This window comes from Castanea sativa, chromosome 3 (genome assembly GCF_040712315.1).
Source record: "Castanea sativa cultivar Marrone di Chiusa Pesio chromosome 3, ASM4071231v1".
In the NCBI taxonomy this organism is placed as follows: Eukaryota; Viridiplantae; Streptophyta; class Magnoliopsida; order Fagales; family Fagaceae; genus Castanea; species Castanea sativa.
In genome coordinates, this window is record NC_134015.1 from 35,088,286 (window position 1) to 35,099,944 (window position 11,659).

At 42.0% G+C, this 11,659-nt stretch overlaps 1 pseudogene; it reads right to left on the reverse strand.

Moving 5' to 3' along the window:
* Positions 1–5,712: 5,712 nt before the first annotated feature.
* On the reverse strand, positions 5,713–11,028 carry LOC142628857 (zinc finger BED domain-containing protein RICESLEEPER 1-like; annotated as a pseudogene).
* Between the last annotated feature and the right edge of the window lie 631 nt (positions 11,029–11,659).

Below are 11,659 nucleotides of genomic sequence, written 5' to 3' on the forward strand. Positions count from 1 at the left end.
GTCATAGACGAGTTCGACGACATCCAAGTACATGCCGAGTATAGACATCCCCGACATACACAGATAGGAGGAGGAGAGAATTGGATGAGTCCGATAATAATTTACCTCGAGGATGGGAGGCTTCCAGAGGACAAGGACGAGGCGAGAAAGTTGAGGTCGCTTCGGCCAAGTATGTCCTCGTTAATGAAGTGTTGTACAAGCGAGGCTTTTCCCAACCCTACTTAAGATGCTTGGCTCACGATGAGTCAAACTATGTTCTAAGGGAAGTTCATGAAGGATCGTGTGGAAATCATTCGGGGGCAAGGTCCCTTGTCCATAAGGTCATCCGTGCCGGCTACTATTGGCCAACAATGCGCAGCAAACGCTAAAGCCTATGTCAAGGTATGTGACCAATGCCGGCGTTATAGCAACAGTGCCTAGACGGCTCGTCGCACGTACCGAACCCAATGACGGCCCCCTATGACCCTTTGCACGTGGGGCCTAGATATCCCGGGTCCTTTCCCGTAGGAATCCGGCAGATGAAATTTCCCGGTGGTTGGAATAGATTACTTTACCAAGTGGGTAGAAGTCGAGCCTCTTGCAGCAATCACTCAGCAGAACGTGAAAAATTTCGTATGGAAGAACATCTTATGCAGGTTCGGAGTACCCAGGGTATTAGTATCTGACAACGGGCGTCAATTTGACTACGCACCCTTCAGGGACTTCTGCAATCATTTTGGAATTAAGAATCACTACTCTTCACCCTCCCATCCATAAGCAAATGGGCAAGCAGAAGTAGCAAACCGATCCCTACTGAAAATCATCAAGACTCGGCTTGAGGGGGCAAAAGGGATATGGCCAGACGAGCTACCGGGTGTTCTTTGGGCCTATAGAACGACCGCACGAACTCCAATAGAAGAGACCTCGTTCAAACTAGCCTATGGGAGTGAAGCTGTCATACCAGCGGAGGTCCACATGGCGAGTCACCGGGTGATGGAGTACCAGGAGAAAGACAACGGGGAACAACTTCGCCTCGACCTCGATCTTATCGATGAGGTAAGAATGGATGCGGAACAACGGACGGCAAGGTACAAAAATCTCATGGCCAGACAGCATGACGCCATGGTGAAACCCAGACGGTTCGGTGTGGGGGACCTTGTCCTCAAAAGGGTCTCCTTGGCGACCAGAAACCCAGCTCATGGAAAACTGGGACCCAATTGGGAAGGACCCTACAGGGTAATCAACTGCAAAAGGCAAGGGTCCTACTACCTGGAAGCCCTAGACGGCGGATGTTAGAGCATCCTTGGAACTTGGAACATCTGAAGGTACTATCGCTGATGAGCGGGGACAAGGAAGTCGGTGGCAAAATTACAGTTGTGATTTGCGTGTTTGCTTATATTTACTTGTGCTTTTACTACTATTATGGTGTGTTATGAATAAAAGTGCACTAGTTCTTAAACTTTTGCACTACTTACAGACTAGCTTATGAAAGACGATGCTATGTACTTGATATCTTAATAAGGCACTAGCTTGTAAGCGTGTGCCAAGTTTGTGAACAATGTTCATGTAATAATATGGTTTGGATTTCTTATGTACTTGAATTCCGGTTCCTTGATAATATCCACGGACGAGGCAAAAGCCTTAGACAAATAAAATCTCGGGACGAAGGCAAACTCGTCTAAGATTTCCTTTAAATGAGGATAAAGCAAAGAAAAAATGCTAAGGCATGCTCGTCCAAGATTCCTTTTAAAAAAAAAATGATGAGAACAAAGCAAAGGGAAAAATGCTAAGGCCTTCTCGTCCAAAGCTTTCCTTAAAAAAAAAAGGATAAAGCAAGAGAAAGAAGCCAAGGACTGCTCGTCCAAAGCTTTCCTTCAAAAAGGCAAGAGAAAGAAGCCAAGGATCAGTTGCTCGTCCAAAGCTTTCCTTCAAAAAGGATAAAGCAAGAGAAAGAAGCCGAGGACCGGCTCGTCCAACGCTTTCCTTCAAAAAAAAAAAAAAAGAATAAAGCAAAAGGAAGAAGGCCAAGGCCCACTCGTCTAAGGAAGAAAAGTAAGCCTTAAGATATAACATTCCAGAGACGAGCACTCGTCAAGACGAGAAAATATAAACATTATAAACTGCTTTCGAGAAGGCGAATAATAATTGCCTAAAGGACAGGCTAAAGTAATGCAGTCATCATCAGTCCTAAGTGGGTCGTCCATAAAAAGATTGTAGACGGTCATTCAACACTTAGAGCATAGTTTAAAGGACAATGACATAAATGATAACAAACAAAGAAGATATTCTTTAACTTGAAAAGGGTAGACAGCCACCGTCCAAAAACCCTTATAAAATAAACAGTAAAAGACATTGTTCATAAGCTCGTCTAGAACACTCTAGACGAGGAAATTGTACTTGGATAACATTTCAAATTCTCAAATACATTTTAAATAAAAAAAGAGAAAAAGAGAAAAGAAGAAAGCTAAACAACAATAACAACTTCTTCAAGAGGAAGGGGCATCAACGTTGGGGTCGTCCTGAACTGGTTTGGTGGAAGCGTCGTCCTCGATGTTGACATCGTCTGAGCCTGTGTGGACGAGGGAACTTGTAGCAGCAGCAAGGTTGAGTTTAATGGTGCTAAAGTCAACTTCAGGAAAGTTGTCCATAGCATCCATTCTAAAGTCCTCAAACCCCGCTTTGCGTAGTTTGTATCCATCGTATCGGTGAACTCTTTGGACGCTTTGAATTCTTCCAGCGCCTCGTCTTTAGCCTTCTTCAAAAGTAGATTCGGCTCGTCGTTCTCCTTTTGGAGAAGTTCAAGACGCTCGTCTTTCCCCGGCGGGTCGGACTTCGGCTCTCCCCCACCAAAGCCTTGAACTCCTCAGCCTCGTCCTTGGCCTTGTTCGCCACCTCTGCCCACGTCCTACAGTCGTTTTTGACCTCTTCTATTCTTTTCTCCAGGAGGACCCTCGTCCTGTCCATCTCTGTGGCCTGCCTGGACGCAGCTATGAACTTGGACATTGCCTACATAGAAGAATAGGAAGTTCAGATGATAGAAGTAATATTGGGAAAATATGGACAAATCAGGACGAGGCAAAGATGGTTACCTTGAAGAGATCGTGGACGCCAGAGTGCTCGAACTCTTTCAAGGACATGTCGTAGCACGCAGCTACGTCCTCGCCCTTCACAACCTCTTGGAATCGTTCCTAAGCCAGATCCTCGTTCTCCAGTAAATTAGTAGAAGTCCTTTGAGGAGGCTGGGACGAGTCAGGAGCAGGGGACTTGGACGGAGTGGTGCTGAGGGGCGTGGACAAATCTACGTCAACGACCAGGACGGGTGGCTGAGGAGGAAGTTCAGGCCTAACGGTTTCGGGCCCCGGACGGCCGGACTTAGCTTTCTTCCCCGACGACTTGGCAAGCTAGCCAAGTCCACATGCTTGGACAAAGCTTTTCCTTTTTCTCCGAAGCGAGGCTGAGGCTCAGGTCTAGCTACCTCGTCGACAACTTCCTTCCCCTTGTTTCCCTTCATGGTTGCCATTCCTAAAAAAAAAAAAAATAATAATAATAATAAATAAATATAAATAGTAATCATAAACAAAAATGAAAAGTGCATATCTTAAGAGGAGCACTCACGTCTACGGGTAGTTAACTCGTGTGCTAAAGCTTCGACGGACGGTTCAGGGCCGAGTCCCCACTTGTGTAGACGCTTAAGGGTCACTAACGAGTGAAAGTCTCGTTCAGGATGTAGACGGGCCCTGTGGACGCGGTCACGATGGAACTTGCTCAAAGAGGGTCGTCCAACGATTTGGAAAGTGGAAGAAAAGAAATTAAGGTCGGACCATCGTCCAAACAGAAAGTATAATATAAAAGAAACAAAAAAAGAAGAACGTAACATACCTTCTAGACGAAGGTTCCCTATGTCTCCCGTATAAGGAGCAAATGAGTCTCTACCAATCTCAACGGGATGCCCGCCGAAACCGAGACGAAGAAAAACTCCGTCTTCTAGTTTCGTCGACGAGGGCAAAGACTTAATCGCCCACAGTCATTGCCCCCGGCCGTGAACTCGATGGAAGCCTCGAGATTGATTTATCTTGGAGGGTTTATAGCGATGCAAGAACTCGTCCACGGTAATAGGACGGTCCCCGTCAAACGCCTCCATCCATAAGACTTGCATGGAGACAATTAGTCTCCATGCATTGAGCTAAGCCGACACACTCCCAAGCCCGGCCTAGTGAGTAATTCCCTAGCAAAGGCATTTAAAGGAAGTCTAAGCCCCCTAACAAATAGGCTTCATAAACACCTATTCCAAAACGAGGCCGGCAACACCACTCACCTCGGACGGCTAGCCTAGGGTTTAGATCATCGTGAATGCGGAACCAAGTCCTAAGGGAATCTAACCTTCTCTCGTCCGTCCCGGAAGGAACCTCTGTGAGCACAACTATATACGGTTTCCGTTCGTCTAAAGGGGAGGACGGCGGGGAGCTCATCGAGGTGTCGGCCCGTAGGCCGTCCTCGTCCTAATACTATCTTGAAAAGTTTCTACGGGGATTCCAGAACACCGGATGTGTATTCCTCGCCTGTGTGACCACTACTACTACCGACGTTACTAGAGGTGTCATAACTAGAGTCGTCGTGATACTCGTCTATGGCCACGACCACACCGTCGCTAGACGAGCGGGAGGCCATTGAAAACGTCCTAACACTTAACAAGGAAAGCTAAAGTAAGTATAGAAAGATTACCCGGCTCTAGACGAGGGACACTAAGGACACCGAGGATATTCTTGGGGACGAAGCGACGGACGAGAGTGTCAAAGCGGAAAATTTGAAAAAGTGAGAGGGGCATGAGAGAGAAACCACTATTTATAAGCGTAAAAGTCTCGGTAACCGCAACGACGGACCTAATTATAAGGTGACACGTGGCGCATGCCTCGGAGGAGTAAACCGCGCTGACTAACCTCCTATGGATGTGCGACACGTGGTGCGTTTTAAAATGTTTGTTGATACATCGTATAACTCCCGGAGCCCGAGGGGCAACCGATGTGGGATGAAAACACTCAAACCACCCAAACCGTCCATGGACGGTCATCACCTCGGCAGCCCGTCCGTAAGTTATCCTCGGGACGAGGGTAACGAACAAGGACGTCCGTAGGTGATAGCGAAGCTACATCCCTCGTCCGTGGGATGCGCACGGCCTTACGAGAGGACTCGTCCACGTAAAGATCCATGGACTAGGATTTTACACTTGGAATCAGGCAGTGCACTCGACGAAGGAAATTCGGGACGAGGGTATCATACTTAGGAGAATCTCACGAATATGATGTGACAATCCCTTATCCCACGCATAACGGTCGGTCATGTATCCGTTGTGAAATAGAAGTGTAACTCCCGAACGGTTATGGCGATTACGTTTAAGCCTCGAATCCGGAGAGGTTCCTATTTCGATAACCGTCTACGAAGGCACTATATAAAGACCGATTCGTACAAGGCAAATGTATGTTCGAGTTTTTACTCAAAAAAGTTGGAATTCGATTACTTGTGAGGAAAACTAACTTTACCATCGGAGGATTTTTGGCCGGCAGCCCCGGTCGCCTTTGATACGCTTTTCTTTCTTTTTCAGGCCGTAGAAAGAACCAGTAGTCCTTTCAAGTCCGAAGCATCCAGCCTACTGATTTTCTTGGCATCATCAAACACAATAGATTAAATTATGCTTGAATACAAGAGACATTCAATAAAATTAATAGACAATAAGTTTCAGAATTTAAACATATTACCTAAGTCAAGTAACTCCTCCTCCAATGCCTCTACATCATCCCTTAACTGGCGATGAGAAATTGGAACTGTGGCTTGAAGCCAATTTTGTGAACATAAAAGGTTTTGAACCATGAGAGGAGATAGTAAACTTTGAAATAGATCAACAATATGGCCTCCAGTGCTAAATGCTGACTCAGATGCAACAATGAAAACTGGTAAAGCCCAGCACATCCTTAGCAACTTTAGACAACAATTGGTACCTGCAACAATTGTCCCTCCACCACTCCAATATCTCAAAATTAACATCCTTTCTACCATCACAGTTTTCAGCCAAATACTTTTCAAGCTCATTACTACGACCTACAGATTGCTTAACTTGCAAGAAACGTTCATATTGCCAGTGAATCATGACGTATGGATCACTAGCATCACTTTCCAATTCTGTCCTCTCACTCCCACTTTGTTCTTGCACATTTGGTGAATGAATAGAAGAGTAAAAATTATACAACTTATACAAAAGATCTTTCACCTTATCAACCATCACTTCCGCCATTGCATTCCCATAAATTTCAAGAAAAAAAAACTTCAAAAACCTCAATTTTTTTCATGGATCAAGAACGACAATCACATACAAAAGAGGATTAATTTTCTCCCCTTCCCCCAATACTTCTCAAATTTAGTTTGCATGTTTGTGGCTGTGTTTTTCAAGAGAGTGTTTTGGGATTTAACTAAATTAGAAATACTCTCTTAAATAACAAAGATCTCATCATAGAAGGCATTTGAAGTAACGTACAAAGAACTAGAGAACTTCTTCGTTGCATTATAAAAAAGCCTTAAGAAAGTCACAAATGCCCTACAATTTTGGAAATCACTCATACAAGGAAATCCCAAACCACCACTATCTTCCTTGGTCCTAAAGTACGACAAATAACCATCATCTTCAAAATCCATTCAAAGGAACACTTTCTCAAAATTTTCAGCAGTTTCTAACATGAGATAGGTCGAGTTCCACCTTATAGGTACATCTAGACAAAGAAGACTTTTTGACTCTTTACCTAACCTCTCCATAAAACTCCTAAAAGTTGGCGAAAATGGCCAAATGCCCATTTCGCACACAAAAAATGGGCACATGCCCCATTTTCCAAACTAATTAAGGAAATACCCCTCTTTTGAAACTCGATTTTCTCAAAATCGAGTTTAAAAAAAAAAAATCTAGAGCCTTATAGCGATGTTTTAAGAAGCCTATAGTGACGTTTTAAGGACCTATAGCGGTGTTTTGTAACTCGACCTCCGTGAAATCAAGTTACATGCAAGTTTTTTTTTTTTTTTTACCTGTAACTCAACTTCATGGAGCTTGAGTTACAAAATGCCGCTATAGGTCCTTAAAAATGTCACTATATGCTCCTTAAAAACGTCACTATAGATCTTAACTCGATTTTGAGAAAATTGAGTTTCAAAAGATGGGCATTTCCCTAATTAGTTTGGGAAATGGGGCAACATGTTGATTTTTTTTCGCGAAAAGGGCAAAAGCCCATTTTGGCCCCTAAAAGTTTGATTTCTATTGGGTGAGGACTTCACATACCTCACAGCTTCACGCACCTTAGCAACAAATGCATTGATCTTTTTCAAACCCTCCCCCACAATCAAATTTAGGATATATGCACAACATCTCATATGCATGAACTCATTTCCTAAAATTGTCCCATTCCAATCTTTGGTCACCCTTTGCAAAAATTTAATTGTTTTTAAACTTGAAAAGCATTATCCATTGTCAAATTGAATATCCCATCAATACCCCACTCACGCAAAGATATCTTAATCTTTCTACTTATAGTCTCCCCCTTGTGGTCTTCAACTTGACAAAAATTTAAAATTCTCTTATGCAATTTTGAAGCATCATCAATAAAGTGACATGTGAGACACATATAATTTAAATTTTGAATGGAAGTCCATGTGTCTGTAGTGAGACACACCCTACAACCCTTCAAGGATTTCCTTAGCTTCTCTCTCTCACTATTATAAATGCCAATCACATCTCTACCCACAGTTTGATGAGATGGGATATCCTTTAATCGAAGCTTAGGTTTTAAGGTAGTTACGTATTTCTTAAACTGATACTTCTCGACAAACCTAAAAGACAACTCATCAATTACAATCATTTCGGCCAATGCCTTTCTAGAAGCCTCAATAGAAAAGGTTGTTGATACAAGCTAGAACCCATCTTCTCCATCCTTTTTGGGTTTGACAGCTAATATTTTTTGCCATTTAACTAGATCTTCTCTATTAGGGTTCTTGGGACATATTGACACATGAGCTAACAAATTACTAGTACCACAACTCTTACTATCAACATTATACGGTTTTTGGCAATAATTATAAATAGCCTTAGTTTTACTAGTATCACCCTCTCCTATCTTTATTTTTTCAAAATGATCTCAAACAACTGACTTTTTCCTACCACCATAAGTAACACTAACAAGAACTATCATACTCACTTGGCATGGTGGAACTGGGGGCAACTTAGCAGTAGCAGAAGCTTCGACTTGGGTGGGAATAGCACCATCATCTTGTGTAACAGCTGGTGTTTGGACAAAGGGTTCATTAATGGAGGTTTTCCATGACTAAAAAAATGAAAGATACGTATTAGCGAACTAGAGTAACAAGTATAATTCATAACTTTAATAATAATAATAATAATAATAATAAATAAATAAATAATAACCACACAAACCCAAAAAAAAAAAAGTATCACACTCCATACTATCGGCCACATATATGGTAAAAGAAAGGCATACGTTTTCCCAAATCAAATCCAAAGAAGAAATTACACACTAGGTCACCAATTCCAAATTTCCATATCTATGAAGACCATCTAGGCATTGATGTTAACTTTTAACAATTAACACAAGCAATTGAACCTCTAAGACTACACAACACATCCCAACCAAGCTCAAATCAAGAACCAAATTAACTCATCCAAGCCAAGACCAATACCCCCTTCAGCACCAAAATAACAGATGATTCAACTGAACTAACAACAAATACAAAACTAATACTCTACTTTTCATAGTAACTACTAAATTTTTAGTGTCAGCAAAACCCATGTCACAAATGGAAAATCAAGAATAATGTGCCTAGAATTAGCTTATTTCCCTCTTACATAACTAAAAAAAATCAACAATTAACCCAAAAAAAATCTTTCACCATTGTTAATAAATCTCTAAAAAAATTCAAACCCATTAACTATTTGAGCTAAAAATAAAGAAATTAATAATAAATAAAAAAAAGATCCCACTCTTCAAAAATTACATTCACCAATCAGTCATTGTTAATCACAGCAAAACAAGTAAATATATATGTATATGAACAGCATACCTACGGGGTGTGGACAAACACCGGCAAGGTGAGGACAACACATCGGTGGCAGCTACGCTGTGAAGGGTAAATAGGATCAAAAGTTAAAAAAAAAGAAAAAGAAAAAAAAGAACAAAGGACAAAAGTAAAATAGTTAGGGTTTCAAGGTGTTGATGCTCATTTTGAGAAACCCAGTAGGAAGAGGACGCCTAACAACGTGGGAAGAAGAGAGTTAGCAAATGGATAGAAAAGACATTAAGCCCAAGCGGCAGGAATAATAGATTATAGGTCCATAAAGAAAATAAATGGATCTTGAGGAAGCAAACGAGCTTAAAAAGGCCCGAAAAGAGAGAAGTAGCAAACTCATGGACAGTATATGATATAGAAAAGTGAGAATGGGTCACAGCAGCCACAGCGGGCCCGAAGTAATACAAGTAAAGAAAGTAAGGGACAATAGAGAGTCTATAAGCCCCAATGATGAAGGATAGAATAATTGGGCCAGGGAAGTTTAAGGAGTTAGTAAAAACCCATGGAAAAAGTAGAAAAGGGTCAAGTATGCCCAAGGAAAGTAAATAGGCCAAGGATACCCAAAAAGAAATAAATGGGACACAGGAGCCCGCAAGTAATGTAGTAAAAGGCTCAATGAGCTCACTGGGTGTTCAAAAAATAAAAAATAAGTAGCAGGCTCAAAGAGGCCCAGCAGTTTTGGGTCAAATAACATCACGGCAGGAATAATAGAATGATGCGGTAAGAAATGATAATAGGACCGCAAGAAGAAGCAAAAGAGTGGCCTGAGGGAGGGAAAGCCCACAATCAAGCAAAGCCCAGCCTCTAAGGGAGCAAGCTATAAAGAATGGAAAAACAAAAAACAGCTCACGCCATAAGAAGTTAAGGACGGATAGTAGAATATGCAGAAGGGCCTCCAGGCCGCAGCAAATGCATGAGCAGCAGGCAGATTTTGGACGAGCATGGAAGTGAAGCACGCACAAGGCCCAGACACCACTAGCCTGTACTCAGCTAATACAGGAAGTGGTGGGTTATGGGTCAGAGGTAAGAGGGCATGGTCTAGCGGTGGGGAGAGGGGAAAGCCTATTTTGAGGTTCCTGCTCAGACTCTTTTGGGGGAAATATCCTGCTGGGATGACATACTGTCCAAAAGAAGTAAGGATGAGTTAAAACCACTAGATGCATGTCATGAGGGACGGAGAGAGAGAGCACCCACGCCGTGGCAGGTAAGAATGCCACGGCAAGCAAACAAACAAAATAGTCCTCTTCATCTAGTGATGTGGAGTTGCGCGGCCAGTATAGATAAGTGGTGCTGGCTGGGCAATTGACCAATCAGTAATGGTCGGGCAAGGACACCTACACCAGACAAAGACGGTTAAAGGCTAAAATAGTAAAAGCCAACCGCGACAGGCATTATAAAAAGGACCATTGTCGTGCACAGAGGGGATGGTAATAGCAACCTTCAAAGAGAAAATCACAACAACTAAGTAAGCATTGAGAAAGAAAACGAAAAGAAAAGAAAGAAAGAATTAGAGAGAACAAGAAAAACAAAAGTGAGAGAATAGAATGGCAGGCATGCACTAGATAGGTTGATTCCCTCTCTCCCTCTCAAACTCATGCTCTCTGCTAAAGGCAAGGGATTTCTCTAGGCACAAGTCATTTAGGCTTGTTCCTTCAAAGCAGTTAATTTCTTCTCAGAGAGATTATTCGCATTGAGAAAATGGCTTCCTTCTCGACTTAGACCCCGTAACATAACTTGACACGGCAAACTAATATTTCTCTTTGATTCAATAAACTTATTACTATCTCTCCCGTATTTATTTTTGTTGCTATTTCATAAAACATGCATTCCTTGTAATGGCCCATTATTTACTTTTGTCTAAATAATAAATGTATCTCTTTTATTATCTTTATTATATCTGTCTGCCGTAATTACTTTAGCAGCTCTGCCTGCCATGGGCATGTGATTAAAAATCTTGGTAAACGGGATATAGGGTCTGTTTGGATAGAACTTATTGCTGAAAACTAAAAACTGAAAACTGAAAACACTGTAGCAAAATAATTTTTAAATGTGTAAATAGTATTGCGAGACCCACTTTTAATAAAAAATTGCTAAAAAAGTACATGTACAGTGCGCGCACAGTACTGCACAGTACGCGCACAGTGCCGCACAGTGCGCACACTGCGCACATGTTTCTCTGCAGCAGAATCAAAAAAAAAAAAAAAAAAAAACCAAAACGTGAAACGCAAAACGTGGAAATGCAACAACTACTATCCAAACCCCCTCATAGTTTGTGCATAAGTCGGACCAAGGTGGGTTGTAATTGGACTAGTCCCAACTTCCTGATCCAGAACACTTTGGGCCTAGTACGTCAAGAGGCAGTCCAGCCCAATATTACAAAAAAAGTCCACCACACAAGGTTTTTTTTAGTTAGGGTTTCATATCTTTGGGTTTATTTGATTTAACCAACAAGGCTAACAATAAAAGAAAGATGAGAAACAGAGAACAATTACCTATGGGGTGGGACAAACAATGGCGGGGTGAGGACAACAACGACAGTAAATGTGGAGGGCGAACTAATTAGACA